Source organism: Prunus mume, linkage group LG5 (assembly GCF_029339155.1).
Source record: "Prunus mume cultivar Tortuosa linkage group LG5, ASM2933915v1, whole genome shotgun sequence".
Taxonomy (NCBI): Eukaryota; Viridiplantae; Streptophyta; class Magnoliopsida; order Rosales; family Rosaceae; genus Prunus; species Prunus mume.
In genome coordinates this window covers 15,880,212-15,894,509 of record NC_142702.1, presented here as the reverse complement: position 1 = coordinate 15,894,509, position 14,298 = coordinate 15,880,212, and the positions used below count along the sequence as shown (strand labels likewise).

Genomic DNA, 14,298 nt, shown 5'->3' with positions numbered 1-14,298 from the left:
TGTAAGTTTTATTATTGTATAAAAAGACAAAAGGTCATCAACTTAATAATTAACCCTAGTACATCTATACACACACCCCCACACACCCCACCACTCTTTATATTAAGTTTTAAAAATCTCCTTCCAACTTCATGTTTACAAACTCTCTCTCTCTCTCTCTCTCAACTCAAAAATATCCAAGTGTTAGAATTCTTGGAGAAAGGTAAAGTTGTTCTCTTTCTCTAGAAAATATTAAATTTCAGATTTGTGGTTTGTGGTTTTCATTTGTTTGTGTTTTTTTTTTGCTGAGAACAAAGAAAATTGTGGGATTTAAATAAAAAAATCTCTTTTAGTTTTTAATTTTTTAGTTTGGGGTGTATTTAAGGGTAGTTTGGGAAGATAGTGGGGTTTTCTTAGAAATTGTGAAAATTTAAATTAAAAGTTGGGGTGAACTTAGAACATGGGGTGAACTAAGAGAAGTGTGGGGTTTAAATAGAAAATCTCTATCTATCCACAATTATTCCATGCGCAAATTTTTATTTTTATTTTTCAAAATAATTCCACACAATCATTGTGGGACCAGATAGCCCAACCGACATCACTTGGTGCTCTCCTAAATTATCATTAGCTTTTAACGGGGGAATCTAGCAACCTTCTCTCTAACCTTCTTTTAGACCTTCTCCTTTTTTTGCTTGACATGTGTCATTCTATTTACACTTAAAACAATGTCATTAATATATTATACAAGTTAACTTTTGCTTTCCAAGTTTACCTTTATTAAATGTATTCAATTTATCCAAAAAAAGGTTTACAACTTTCTTACTATCTTATTTTTTTTTTTTAAACATCAATTATTTTTTTAAAGAAAATATCTGCTTTTTCAAAGAGAAAATGTCCCCTTTTTTTTCAAACACAAGGACTTTTTTTTTTTGGTTCCTATCTAAACCCTTTGTGTTTTTTTTTAATTAAAAAAAACCGGACATTTCCTCTTAAAAGCACATATTTTCTTTTTTAAAAAAATTGACGTTAGAAAAAAATTAATAAGATGGTAATAAAGCTGTGAAATTTTTTTGGATAAATTGAATACATTTAATAAGGGTAAACTTGGAAAGCAAAAGTTAATTTGTATAATATATTAATGATATTGTTTTAAGTGTAAGGAGAATGACACATGTCAAACAAAAAAGAGAGAAGGTCCAAAGAAAAAGGTTAGAGAGAAGGTTGCTAGCATTTCTCTTCATTTTATAAATGTTGAAGCTTGGAAATGTTACTATCAATCACAAGTAAGAGCACTTCTAATAGTTTGCCTCTTGCCATGGTAAGGGGGTTTAGGGTAGCTATTATTCATGTGAATAGTGATTGTCCTTGGAAAAAATAATGTGTGTTTCTAATAGTTGTCCTTTGTCATGACAAATACTATTTATTTTTTTTGTTTTTTTCACAACTTTTTTTTTTTACCTAAACAATTAATTTGGATAATATTTTGGAATAAATTTTTAGGTTCCTACGTGTCAATACTATTCATATTGGATAAAATTTTCGGTTTCAAATTTCAAATTGAGTATTGGTTGGTATTTATAGAAAAAACAAATTCAATAATTTTTTGGTATTTTTTTAAAAAAAATTTCAATTTTTTTATTGCACAAAAATTGGCTGTCGTTGGATTGGAGGAAAAAATATGATCGGAGAGCCCAGAGTGCCACGTGGAAGAGAGTCTGGCAGACTTTAGTGGCGTTCAAATTTTTTAACATTAGCGTGAAGTTAAAAAAAATTTGGACGCCAGGGCTAACGTCGACGTGACAAATTTTAATATTTAACATACTTAAATTGAGATGAATAATATTGTAAAATGCACAAATTTTAAGCCAATTCAGTTTCACAAAACAGAAACTCTGGATTTCATCTCTTCCCGTCCTTGGCCATGGTGGTTACGTTTTGTAATTTGTTTTGGTTTGTATGCTAGATTCTATTCAATTCATTTTGTGGGATTAGTAGTAGGAACTGCAAGGGCTCAACTACTAAGTTCTTCTGCTGAATTGAAGCACAATTGGCATGCTGATGGAAAAGTTCTATTATATTTGTGGTAGCAAGCAATGGTAGAAAAAGGGATATCTATCCACAACTATTCCATGCACAATTATTTTTTCTTTTTTCAAAAGTAATCCACACACAATTATTACATACAATAATTCCCACAATCATTGTGGGACCAGATCCAACCGACAGCACTTGGTGCTCTCCTAAATTATTATAGCTTTTGACGCCAGCCATGACGCACCTTCTGGTCTACAAATCCCTCACAAGCTTCTCAAACATACATTGCGTCCTCAATTTTGCTCCCAGTTTTCTAACCAAACTGAGCATTCTGTTCTCTGTCCTGAGCAACACTGACACAAAATATAGCTGCAGAGTTTCTTACTTTTAGTGCTGAGGGAATTCTAACGAGGGTGGCTTCACTTGCAGAGCAAGAACAAAATGAATTATTAAAAAAAATTTAGACGGAAGCGACGCGTGGATTGGAGTGTGTTCTAACCAGATGGTGATCGTGTTTCGCGTGTTCTGTTTGAAATGGGAGCCTTCTCGACAGCTTTTTTGTCTAAAAAATATATACATGACTAAGACTTGGTTAAAGTAATAACTAAAGCATATGATGATGTGTTTTTGGCAGTGTAATTTCAACATGGCATGATCCACAGAGATACCTTAGCTGAGCAAATAATGGCATGTTGCTTTTCTTCTAGTCAAAAAGTGGTAGCATGCTTTTGCCTTTTAATTAATTCACACGCCAAACATAATAACAGTATCATAATGCATGTAGGTGCGTTTTCTCGGGAACAAATGCAGCAAGGCCTTCGAAGAATTTTCAGCAAGGCATGTCGTGCTTGCAGTGAATTCAAGTAGCCGATGGGCCCGAGGTGTTGTTGAGGGCCAACATATCCTTGCCCCCTGGTACTCTAATATAGTATAATTATTATAGTAGCAAGAAGTGTTTTTACTATTGAATAAGCATTAAATTAGACCCAATTGAGGTAAAGGATAAAGATTCCAAGTTCGATTTTCTTGTTAACAAATAATTCAGTTAAAAAAAATTCAGATTCTCTGTTTATAACTTATAATTTTTGTATCGTATTACTAACATAATGTTAAGATATGCCACTGTGTTTATAACTAAAACACATTCTTATAATTTTGTTTCGTTTCAATGTAATGTAACATAACATTACTTTATTTCATATGTTGACGTGTATTCATTATCAAAGACTTTGGATTAAAATTTTATTAAATAATCGAAATTCAAAATAATTGAACATAGAGTTAAAATAATGTTTGGCCAACTTTGACTGCTTCAAAAAGATTATTAAGCACTTAGCATCTTTTAATAATTGTTTAAGGGCAAGTGCTCCTCATGGAACCTAATGACATACAAATTTGTCGTTTAGGGATTAAAAGATTAACAACTTTCATTGATTATCTCGACAACGACAATATTAATATCATCGACCAATCAAAACGCCTCTAAGGACAGAAGAAAAGTAATTAACAGTAGCCTAATGTCTCATCAAATCCGAGGTCCCCACACGAAAATTCTAAATTATTTAATTTGCAACCTAATCTCGTCGTATGAACTCTTTCTAATTTCACGTGACTTTTTGGTTTTGGACTGGAGTGGGGTAAAGAATAACTTGGTGCCGATTCTCATTATTATTATTTTTTCAAACGTATTCCTGACAGTCCAGATAGTCCAACCGACAACACTTGTGCTCTCCTAAATTATTATAGCTTTGAAGGCCAGCCTTCTTGTCTACAAATCCCTCACAACCTTCTCAACATTCATTGCGTCCTCAATTTTGCTCTAGTTTTCTAACCCAAACTAAGCGTTCTGTTCTCTGTCTCGAGCAACACTGAAGGAAAATATGGCAGCAGAGTTTCTTACTTTTGGTGCTGAGGGAATTCTGACGAGGGTGGCTTCACTTGCAGAGCAAGAACTCAGTCTTCTCTGGGGATTCAAAGGAGAGCTAACAAGTCTGCGAGGCTCGTTATCGAAGCTTCAAGCTATGCTGCGAGATGTTCAAAGTCCACAAGTTCGGGGTGAGAGGGTGGAGATGTGGGTGAAGGATCTTGAAGACATAGCTCATGAAGCTGATGATGTGTTGGATGAATATGAATATGAACTTCTCCGGCGGAAAGTGGAGATCCAAAACCAGATCAAGAAAAAGGTGCTCAACTTCTTTTCGCGCCATAATCCCATCAAATTTCGTCTCAAAATGGCACATAAAATTCAAAACATCAATGCATCTTTGGAAAAACTGAACAATGAGGCAGCTAGTATTGGGCTGGTTGCTAGATCGACGTTCGTCAATGCAACCTCTCATGATATTGGAGGTCTTGACAGGGAAACGGTCTCAAGCTTTGATCAAGATGAAAAGTACATTGTTGGAAGGGAGGAGGTTGAGTCGGAGATAGTTACAACCTTGATCAACTCTGGTAAGAACCAAGAGAATCGTCTTTCTGTTATGGCCATTGAGGGGATGGGAGGCCTGGGGAAGACATTTTTGGCTAAATCCATATATAATAATCCTGAGATAGATAGACACTTCGACCAAAAAATATGGGTATGTGTATCTACTCCTTTTGAAGTCCAAGACGATCTTAAGCGGGATCTTGGAATATCTTAAACCAGAAAAAGCTGGAATAAAGCGTAAAGCAGCAATATGTGAAAACCTGCAAGAAGATTTGAAAGGGAAGACATATCTTCTCGTGCTTGACGATGTTTGGAACGACGATCCTAACAAATGGGACGATTTGATGAATTGCTTGTTGAATGCTACAAGCACTAAAGCAAGCAAAATCCTTGTCACTACCCGCAATGTGACTGTTTCATCAATTGTACAAACACTTCCTACATGTTTTCTGAGAAAACTATCGGAGGATGAATGCTGGCGCATATTGAAGTATAAAGCGTTTCCAGATGCGAGTGCTGTTTTGAGTGAAGATCAAGAGAGAATTGGAAGGGAGGTTGCCAAAAAGTGTGCAGGTGTACCATTGGTGGCAAAGGTATGTGTTGAAGTACTTTTTGCATGCGTTCTTCTTGTTCTTATTTGTTCTTCATTTATAAACCTCTAACCCACAAGAAATTGATAGTGTTCTTCCCTTACTAATTTTCTTAAGATGAAAAGATATTGGTGGTAGGGGTTCTTTCTATTTTACAGCAATATGTTAATATAATGCCACTTACTAGCAAGGATTAAAATATGTTTATATTAGTAGATATATTGGTAGTTTTGATTTAAAACTGACAAGCTTGCTTTAAAACTACGAGAAATGTCTGTTGAAATATAATACAACATTTAAATCAGGAAAAAAAAAAAAGCTTCGAGAAATGTTATAATAATGAGTAATGAGTAATGTCAATTCTACCCCTCAAGTTTTTTTTGGCTCCCCCTCGCACAAGCAGAACCAAAACAAATTGTGCAGCCCCACCCTCTCTCCGCCCAAACAACCACACACTGCATGCATGCTTGGTGGGGAAGCAAATCATGCAAGAGCAAAGAAGAACTTGGTGGTGTGTCGGGGTGGTGGGATGGGATTTTATGTCAGGGAGGTTGGTTGGGGATGGATTGAGGATGGGCTTGGATGGGGTTGTGCCTAAACGTGGTTAGTTGGGGTTGTGGCTGATTTTGATGGGTTTTTTTATTTTTTTATTTATCCAATTAGATTTTGGGGGAGAACTAAAGATATGTAAGTTTAAATTCTTTTTAAAATTTAAAATTTAAAGTTCTTATTTTTTATTTTTTAAATTTGGGATTTTATTCAAACCCAAGTAAGGAGACAGTCCTGAGTCCCTGAGTCTTATTCTCAACTGTTAAGTTGAGTCAACTTTCGTTTGATTTAGGATGTACGATTGTAATAAATGAAACATTTGGCTCTGGGTATAATTATGCTAAACTTCGGGGTTCTAAGTGAAATTTCATGATTTATGTATGTATATTTTTTCTTTTGCATATGGAACAAATATATTGAAGTTTTCTGACAGCTTAATATTAATTGCGCACTTAACAGACCTAATAAGAGGATTAATGATTACATATGATGATAATATTTTTTTTGTTGGTAAATACCACGAAGCGTCCCCACACCCAATAGGTGGGATTAATTCTGCTCGGATTCGGCTTGCCTCGGCCACAAACTACTTCTAACGGATTTCGAACTCGTGTCGTTGAGGCACTAGGTAGCTTGCCAACTAGAGATGGTAGTTTGCCATCCAAACAACACCTTGTGGTTATGATCATATTTTAAGTGAGGGGTGCATGATGATTTTTTTGGAGTGCCAATAACTTCTTCCGTTTTATATTGCTATTATTGTTAATTTACCTTATTATCATTTAATACAAATTCAAACTCTCATGTACACTAGGTTTTGGGAAATATGATGCGTTCCAAAGATACTAATGGATGGCGGTCAATCCTAGAAAGTAGAATATGGGATTTACCGGAAGGAGAAGAAAGAATCTTGTCGATTTTGAAGTTGAGTTTTGATGAATTGAAACCATCATCTTTGAAAAAATGTTTCGCATATTGCTCAATGTTTGTCAAAGATTTCCAAATTGAAAAGGATGACTTGATCAAACTTTGGATGGCTCAAGGATTGCTTTACCCTTCTCCTCCCAACAGACGTAATCTAGAGATGGAGGATATAGGAAATGAATATTTTAATATTCTATTAAACAACAACTTCTTCCAAGATGTTATAAAGGATGATGATGGTAGTATTATAATGTGCAAGATGCATGACCTTGTGCATGATCTTGCAGAACATGTGTCAAAACGGAAGAGCAATAACTCAAATGAGACTCGACATATGACACATATTCCTACCTCAGTGCTGCAAGGAGTTCCAGAAAGAAGTGCTCATAAATTGCGCTCACTTTTCTTGGATGTTGAAGGTCTTGGTGATATCTTACTTGAACTTTAGAAGTTTGCGTGTCTTAAATTTATATAAAGCTGATATTGAGGAGTTGCCCATTTCAATTGGAAAGTTGAAACACTTGAGGTATTTGGATGTTTCCTATACAAAGATCAAGGCACTACCCAAATCCATTGGAAAGCTTTATAATCTACAAACACTAAGAATGTACGGGACTGAGCTGAAAGAGTATCCAAAGGAACTGCAAAATTTGATAAACTTGAGACATGTTTATTTTTTTTGGGATGGTATGAAATTTCCAGCTGGGATAGGGCGATTGACTAATCTCCGAACATTAAATTTTTTTGTGGTGGGTAAGGAGACAGGTCGTGGAATAGAGGAGTTGGCTGGCTTAAACCTGTTAAAAGGTGGATTATCTATCTATAACCTAGAGCATGTGAGAGATGGAGAAGAAGCCAAGAAAGCAAAATTAGTGGAGAAGGCAAACATACGCAAGTTAAACTTTGCATGGGAGCACGACAGGTCAAGCATCATCAATGATGAAGAGGTACTAGAAGGCCTTCAACCACACCCTAGTAAACTGGAAGATTTAAGTTTTTCCAACTTCATGGGCGATAAATGTCCATCATGGATCATGAGTAGTTCGTTTCCTGCATTGAAAAGGTTATCTATTTCTAACGCCAGGAACGTAACTGAATGGTCGGAAAGTGGGATAGTGGTGTTTCCTTGCCTCGAGAAGCTGCATTTGTGGAATTGTGATAAATTGAGAAGTGCTCCCAGCAATTTCCCATATCTCAAGGAGTTGGAGATACATTCCATGGGTAGCGGCATGCCAATAGCAAACATAAGCAATAAGCTGACCACTCTTACTTCCCTCACAATAAGTAAGATAAGCGGACTTGTTTCTCTGCCAGAAGGAATGCTAAAAAACAACAAGAATCTTGCATACTTGGAGATAGAAGATTGTCAGGAGCTAACTCGTATTGCTCCTGATGTAGTTGGCTCTTGCGCATTTCTCGAGTCAGTGCGTATTTCCAAGTGTCCTATTCTTGCTTATTTGCCTGATGGGCTACTCACAACATCTCTTAAGAACCTTACTGTACAAGATTGCAATAGTCTACAGTTGATTCCAGTTACACACGGCCTCTCATCCCTCTGCAAATTAAAGATTACACGTTGTCCTGAGTTGTCAAGTCTACCAACTGGGTTAGATTATTGTACCTCTCTTCAAGAGTTGACAATATCGAATTGTGATATGCTAACATCCGCTTTGATTCATAGCCTCTCATCCCTCCGAAAGTTGTCTATATTTGGTTGCAACAGGAGTCCAGAGTATGTTCCAAGTTTACTCGACTTCACATGCCTTCGTGAATTGAGAATCGAAGATTCCCCTGGATTGACAAGTCTGCCAGTAAGGCTGGAATCCGGCTCTTCTCTTGAGGTGTTGATAATAAGCAAGTTGCCAAATGTAGAATCTATTCCAAGTTTAGACAACCTCACAAACCTCCATGAATTGGGGATATTTTCTTGCGATGGATTGAAAAGTCTACCCAGTGGATTAGCAATAACATCATGCCTCATGGACTTGAAGATATTGGAATTCGGTGGCTTTTGGAAGGAGCTAGATTCATTCCCTGCTTTTCAGGTTATATCACAACTTGAAACATTATCGTTATGGGGTTGGCCTAAGCTCAAGTATCTGCCCGAACAAATTCAACACTTGACTTCTCTAACATATCTCTGTGTGCAATGCTTTGACGAAATGGAGGCTCTTCCAGAGTGGTTGAGAAACCTTACATCTCTTCAGTGCCTGATGATATGTCGTTGCAAGAATATGATGTATCTACCTACACTAGAAGCTATGCAATGTCTCACCAAATTAAAACGCATAATCATTTAGGATTGTCCCCTTCTAAAAGAGAGATGCAACAAGGGGAGCGGCTCAGAGTGGCCCAAGATTTCTCATATTCCACTAATACATGGTATGTTTTTCTTTTTCCTTTTTATTGTTTTTGGCTCTTAAATCAACTAAGCATTCTATTTTCTTCACCTACTGTACAGTTAATGTTCATTATCTTAATTCTTTCCCCGTTACGACATAATGATTTCTAATATTTATGTTTAAATCTCTAGTTGACCACGTACGGATGCGAAATAGTTGAAAGTGGTGTGAATTGTTGTTGAGAAAACGATTAAACTCAAGTGAGTGAGTCTGCTTCTAAAGGTATCATTCTTTTTTCTTTCTCTAAAAAAGAATAAAACTCTTTTCTCCCATATATATCACATTTTCTTTTGCCTCTGGCATTGAACAGGTGGTGTGTGGAGTGTTGATTGAAGCTGCATATATGCTACACATCATCACCATTGAAGAAAAGGTGTCCCTTCCCTACAGCCTACAGGTGTATGTCCAGCAACTCCCTAGCCTCTTTTTTTAATGCATTTATATTTATGTATGTCCCTAGCCTCTGCTGTTCTTTTTTCTCATGAGTTTACTCTTTGTCTATGATGTTCCTTCTGCAGGGTCTATTGTTATTTTGGCAGAATTTGGAGGTGGGTTTTTTATTTGTTACCTGAAGAAGCATTTTTTATAATGGGAGCAAACAGAGTCCAGGTACTTTCCACCAGATGGTTTTTTGTTTTGGAGATAATGCACAGATATTATATTAGGGTACAGTAATTCAGGAGAACTATTTTTTTTGTTATTTTTTTCCTTTCAAATTATTAGTTAATTCTATATCCGCTCCCTTTCTAACAGCTTTGTAGGATTGATTCTTTATGGAAAAAGTGAGTAAGGTTGTTGGTTGCTCTTGTGTTGTGAAGGTATTCAAAAGCACTCCAATTTCTAAATCTTAAGAAAAAAGAGTACACAAATTTGTTTCCTCTTTAGGCCTGCAATTATAGAACAACTTCTACGTATGTGAAATGCATGCCCAATCAAAGAGACAGACGAACGGCTAACTATGATCAACACCAATTCTTAACTTAAGAATCTATAAAACCTAAGAGGTGTGAGATTTTATATTAGTTTTGAAAACATCCGTTATTTTTTGTATTTTAATTTGTCAAATTCTGATGTTGGACTGTTGCTAACCTGTAGATTCTAGTGACTGACGGCGGGTAAATCCAACACAAGCCACCAACTCAAATGATCACAAAATCAAGACATAAGTCACAGGCTGCTCAAATTATGTGTCCCGATCAGAAGTGTTTGTAGTTGGAATATTTTGGTAATATCCTTCTATTGGTGTCCAGAGAAAACTATAAATTTATTCGAATTTTAGCGTGGGTGTCCAAAGATGGATTTTGGGTGCAATCGTGAGCTCACTAACATTTGACGCACCAAGCCCAACAACCCAAGAACCAGAAACCAAGTCCAACTTAGCCTATTGCTCCACTTTAGCCCAACACTCCCCTTTCTCTTTCCTTTTTTTTTAAAAATAAAATAAAATAAAATATTTATTTCATATTTATGTAAAATATGATCATACTGTTATGAATTTCGTGTTATAGAATGTTCAACTCAAGTGTACTGCTATGCAACAAAATCAGAAGCCCTTTCTATTTATTTTATAAATGTTGAAGCTTGGAAATGTTACTATCAATCACAGATCATTGTATTTGCTTCTGTTTTCCACTCATTTAATTATCTAATTACCTGTTTTAAGCTAGTCAGTTTGTGACATTTTAGATTACTCACAATTTGTTAAGGGACTTTGCATGGGTCTATTAGGAATTTGGGTTACTTCCTCATTGCAAATTGATGTTGAGGTGAAGAATTTCGACTTCGACTTCCTTCAAATTCTAGTACTTGGTACTTTTCATTTTTGTTACACCCTTAAACTAAGGTTTTTTTAATCTAAGCACTCACCAAACAAATGTAATTTCCCCATTTTTTTCCAAAAGAAAATGATATATTTTAAGATATATCTATCTGAGAGTTTTGTGAAATTGCATGAACTTGGTTGATTCATAAACTTTGCTTAAATCTTCATTGGGAACAAAGATATAATAACAACATTACATAAATCACTACCAACTCAAAAGGACGTGGATTGGCCTAGTGGTTTGCCCTCCCCTCACCCAGCAGGCCTAGGTTCGAAACTCCCCCCCTTTTCTTAAAATAGAATATCATTGTAACTAATATATATATATGTTGTAAATTCATGAGTTGGTGGATGACCACCATATCTCTTAGCATTCACCCTTTCTAATTCTATGTAACCTATACACTAAATATCATAGTTATGGGTTTGTAACTTATGAGTTGTTAATGTCTTCTTACTATTGTAAGCCTATAAATAAGAGGTCTTATCAAGATGAGATATACAAGTTGATTGAACAATTTCTATTGTCTTTCTCTACTTTCCAATTCTCTCTATAATTTTTCCTTAGTTATATAACAATATATATATATATGTTGACGCTAAAAAATGGTTTGGCACTTTTGAGCCCAACTTAGTGATAAAGTGTGATGGATGATGGGAGAAGGTGAGGACCTTCACCAAGTGTGTGAGGATTTGGGCAAGCGATAAATATCTGAGAAGACAAGAAGATATCGTGGTTCACCCTTAATGAATAATACGTCACGGAGAAGTATATTCTCATTATTATAATAATATGTGTTTACATTTGTACATGGGGTTGGACCTAAATATAAAGGTAAGAAGGGAGAAACCCATAACTAAAGATAAAGCCCAGCCCAACGATCTCTTCCTAAGTGGAAAGTGGTCTCCTTTTATAGGTGAGAGGGAGTCTTCACTTCTTGTAATATTCTAATATGGGACTCTTTGCTTTGCCTAGAGTTGCTTCTAGTTGCTTGGTCAAATATGGTATAAACAGAAGTCCCCCAAGTTCTCAAGTAGGGAGGTACTTCTTGATTGAAGACTTGTAATTTTTATTGCACTGACCGTGCAACACCTTAGTCTTCTTTCACCTTGCGAATTGATGTTGAGGTGAAGAACTTCGACTTCGACTTCCTTCAAGTTCTAGTACTTGGTATTTTTCATTTTTGTTACACCCTTAAATTAAGTTTTTTTTTCTAAGCACTCACCAAACAATGTAATTTCCCCCTTTTTTTTTTCAAAAAGAAAATGATATATTTTAAGATATATCCATCTGAGAGTTTTGTGAAATTGCACGAACTTGGTTGATTCATAAACCATTACCAACTCAAAAGGACGTGGTTTGCGCTCCCCTCACCCAGCAAGCTTAGGTTCGAAACTCCCCTCCTTTTCTTAGAATAGAATATTGTTGTAACTAAATAAATAATTAGCAACTCTTATTTTCCTAACCTAAATGGCATGCTTACATTGGACCTAAAGTAGTGTTCCTTTGTTTTTCTTGTTCTTTGTTAATGTGGTACGGTTCTTTTCTCTAATTTCAAACAAAAACTCCAATATCGTGGACTTAACTCTATGAACAGTACATATTCACCTTTGAAGTTGCCCAAAAGCCACCTTATTTAACAATCAATTCTTTATCATCACAAACGTCTGCACAAATTCATATATTTATCTCTCCGTCACGAACTCCCTGCCCACAACAAACCATCCTCTGTATAGCTAAAGAGGGGATCGAATTGATTATCAGATACTGCACGATGTTTTCACCATTTACTAACCACTTTTAAGTATAGTGAAGAACTACTAATTCTTGTATTTTTATATAGAAAAAACTACTAATTGATAAAAGAGTAATGCTACACATATCGCATTTTTATCTCACATTTCTATACCACATGATGTGGAATGTCCATATCATATGCCACATTAATTAAATCAATGAAGTGCATTTTAATTTAAAAAATAGTTTAATTAATAGTTTTTTTTTAAAAGTGTTAAAAATCATAAAAGAAAAAAAATTAAATAATTTTAATTAATATGGTTGTCTACCTCATTTGTCAGATCATGTGGTATGATAATGTGGTATAAAAATGTGATAAGAGTAGTATTATTCTTGATAAAATAAAAAATAAAATAAAAAGAAGAATTGCATTGTATGGTTAACTTTGAATTTTGAACCACACAATAGTTTTCTTAATAAACTCCAATCTTTTATAACAATAAAAACCCATATTTCTATCATAGCATAAAACAAAGAAAGACACCAACATAAAAATATGCATGCATCATACGTGAAATGATGATATTCCACATGCACATGTACCTACCATCTCAGAAAATTCCAAAAGCCACGTAAAATAAAGAAAATAATGTCGATATCCCTCAGATTAATAATTACGTGGATTAATGTCTTCTAGTGCGTACTCTGTCCGAGCTTCTGTATTTAGTTATGGTGTCTACCTACCAGAGAAATAATTTAAGCCACTAATTAATTGGCTAAAAATATGAAAACCCACATAAAGTTTGGCAAATAGAGCTCTCTTCCGGGTTACATATGTAGCTTTTTTGTTGCTAGCGCTTTTGCAACTTCGGTCAAAATAATCAACACAAAGCATGTCTGGCTTTGCTGCTACACTTCAAAAGCTGGACGTGCATGCCGAACTTTATAATTACTTTGAGGGAGCTTTTACAAAAAGAATTTGTGTTGAGAAGAATGGAGAAAGTTTAGAAGAGAATGTTAGAGAAAATGTTGCTATCTTTCTTTAATTACAAAAGGTGAAACATAATTAAAGTTGATGGACACCATTAAAGAAAGGGTAAACTGTTGAATATCCTCCTGAACTATCACGCTTGTTGAAATCTCCATTATGAATTAATTTTTAGCAAATTTAGTCATTGTATTAAATTTATTCGACAATTTCACCCTTATTGTTAGCTTCTTCACAATTCCATTCAAATGCCCGTCAAATATAAGGGTACATTTGACATTTTACAAGGTATTGTATTAAGAAAAATAAGGAAAATATAATATAATATATTTAAAAAGTATAGCCGCCGGGCTATACTGGCATCCCTTATCCTCACTTTCTATTCCACGTTCAGACTCACCACAGCCCCAAATTCACCACCTCGCCATAACCTCCCATGGTCTGAATATGGGATGTGGCTGTGTTATGGCAGGACTTTGATACACCCCAAGATTAAATTCGAAGCATCGGAGAATGTTGTTGCGGATTGTGAAGTTGGGCCTTCTAAGGTCGACAAGGATGAGAAATAATCGAACGGTGCTGATTTTACTGTGAAACCCGTTGATGAGTCCGATGCATCTCCTGCTTTTAAATCCGATTTGCTTGAGAAAGGTTTGGATGCTGTGGATGTCGGTGCAAATTCACTAGCTGTGAAGGTTGAGAAAGTGGATGAAGTGGAAAACCCCAATTCTGATGTATGCAAGAATATGCCAGTTTTATGAATTAGTAAAATTTTGTTTTCGAATTAGGTATTTATGAGTTTAGAGAGAGAGAGAAAGAGAGAGAGAAAGGTGGTGGTCTGGTG

At 35.4% G+C, this 14,298-nt stretch overlaps 1 pseudogene across 1 annotated transcript; it reads left to right on the top strand.

Annotated features, from left to right (window-relative positions):
- Nucleotides 1-2,311: 2,311 nt before the first annotated feature.
- LOC148917114 (putative disease resistance protein RGA3) lies at nucleotides 2,312-10,449 on the top strand (annotated as a pseudogene). The gene is made up of 8 exons (XR_016126895.1): nucleotides 2,312-2,700; nucleotides 2,798-2,928; nucleotides 3,712-5,034; nucleotides 6,395-8,886; nucleotides 9,038-9,128; nucleotides 9,217-9,303; nucleotides 9,425-9,910; nucleotides 10,002-10,449. The product of XR_016126895.1 is annotated as a putative disease resistance protein RGA3 (transcript).
- The last annotated feature ends 3,849 nt before the right edge of the window (nucleotides 10,450-14,298 follow it).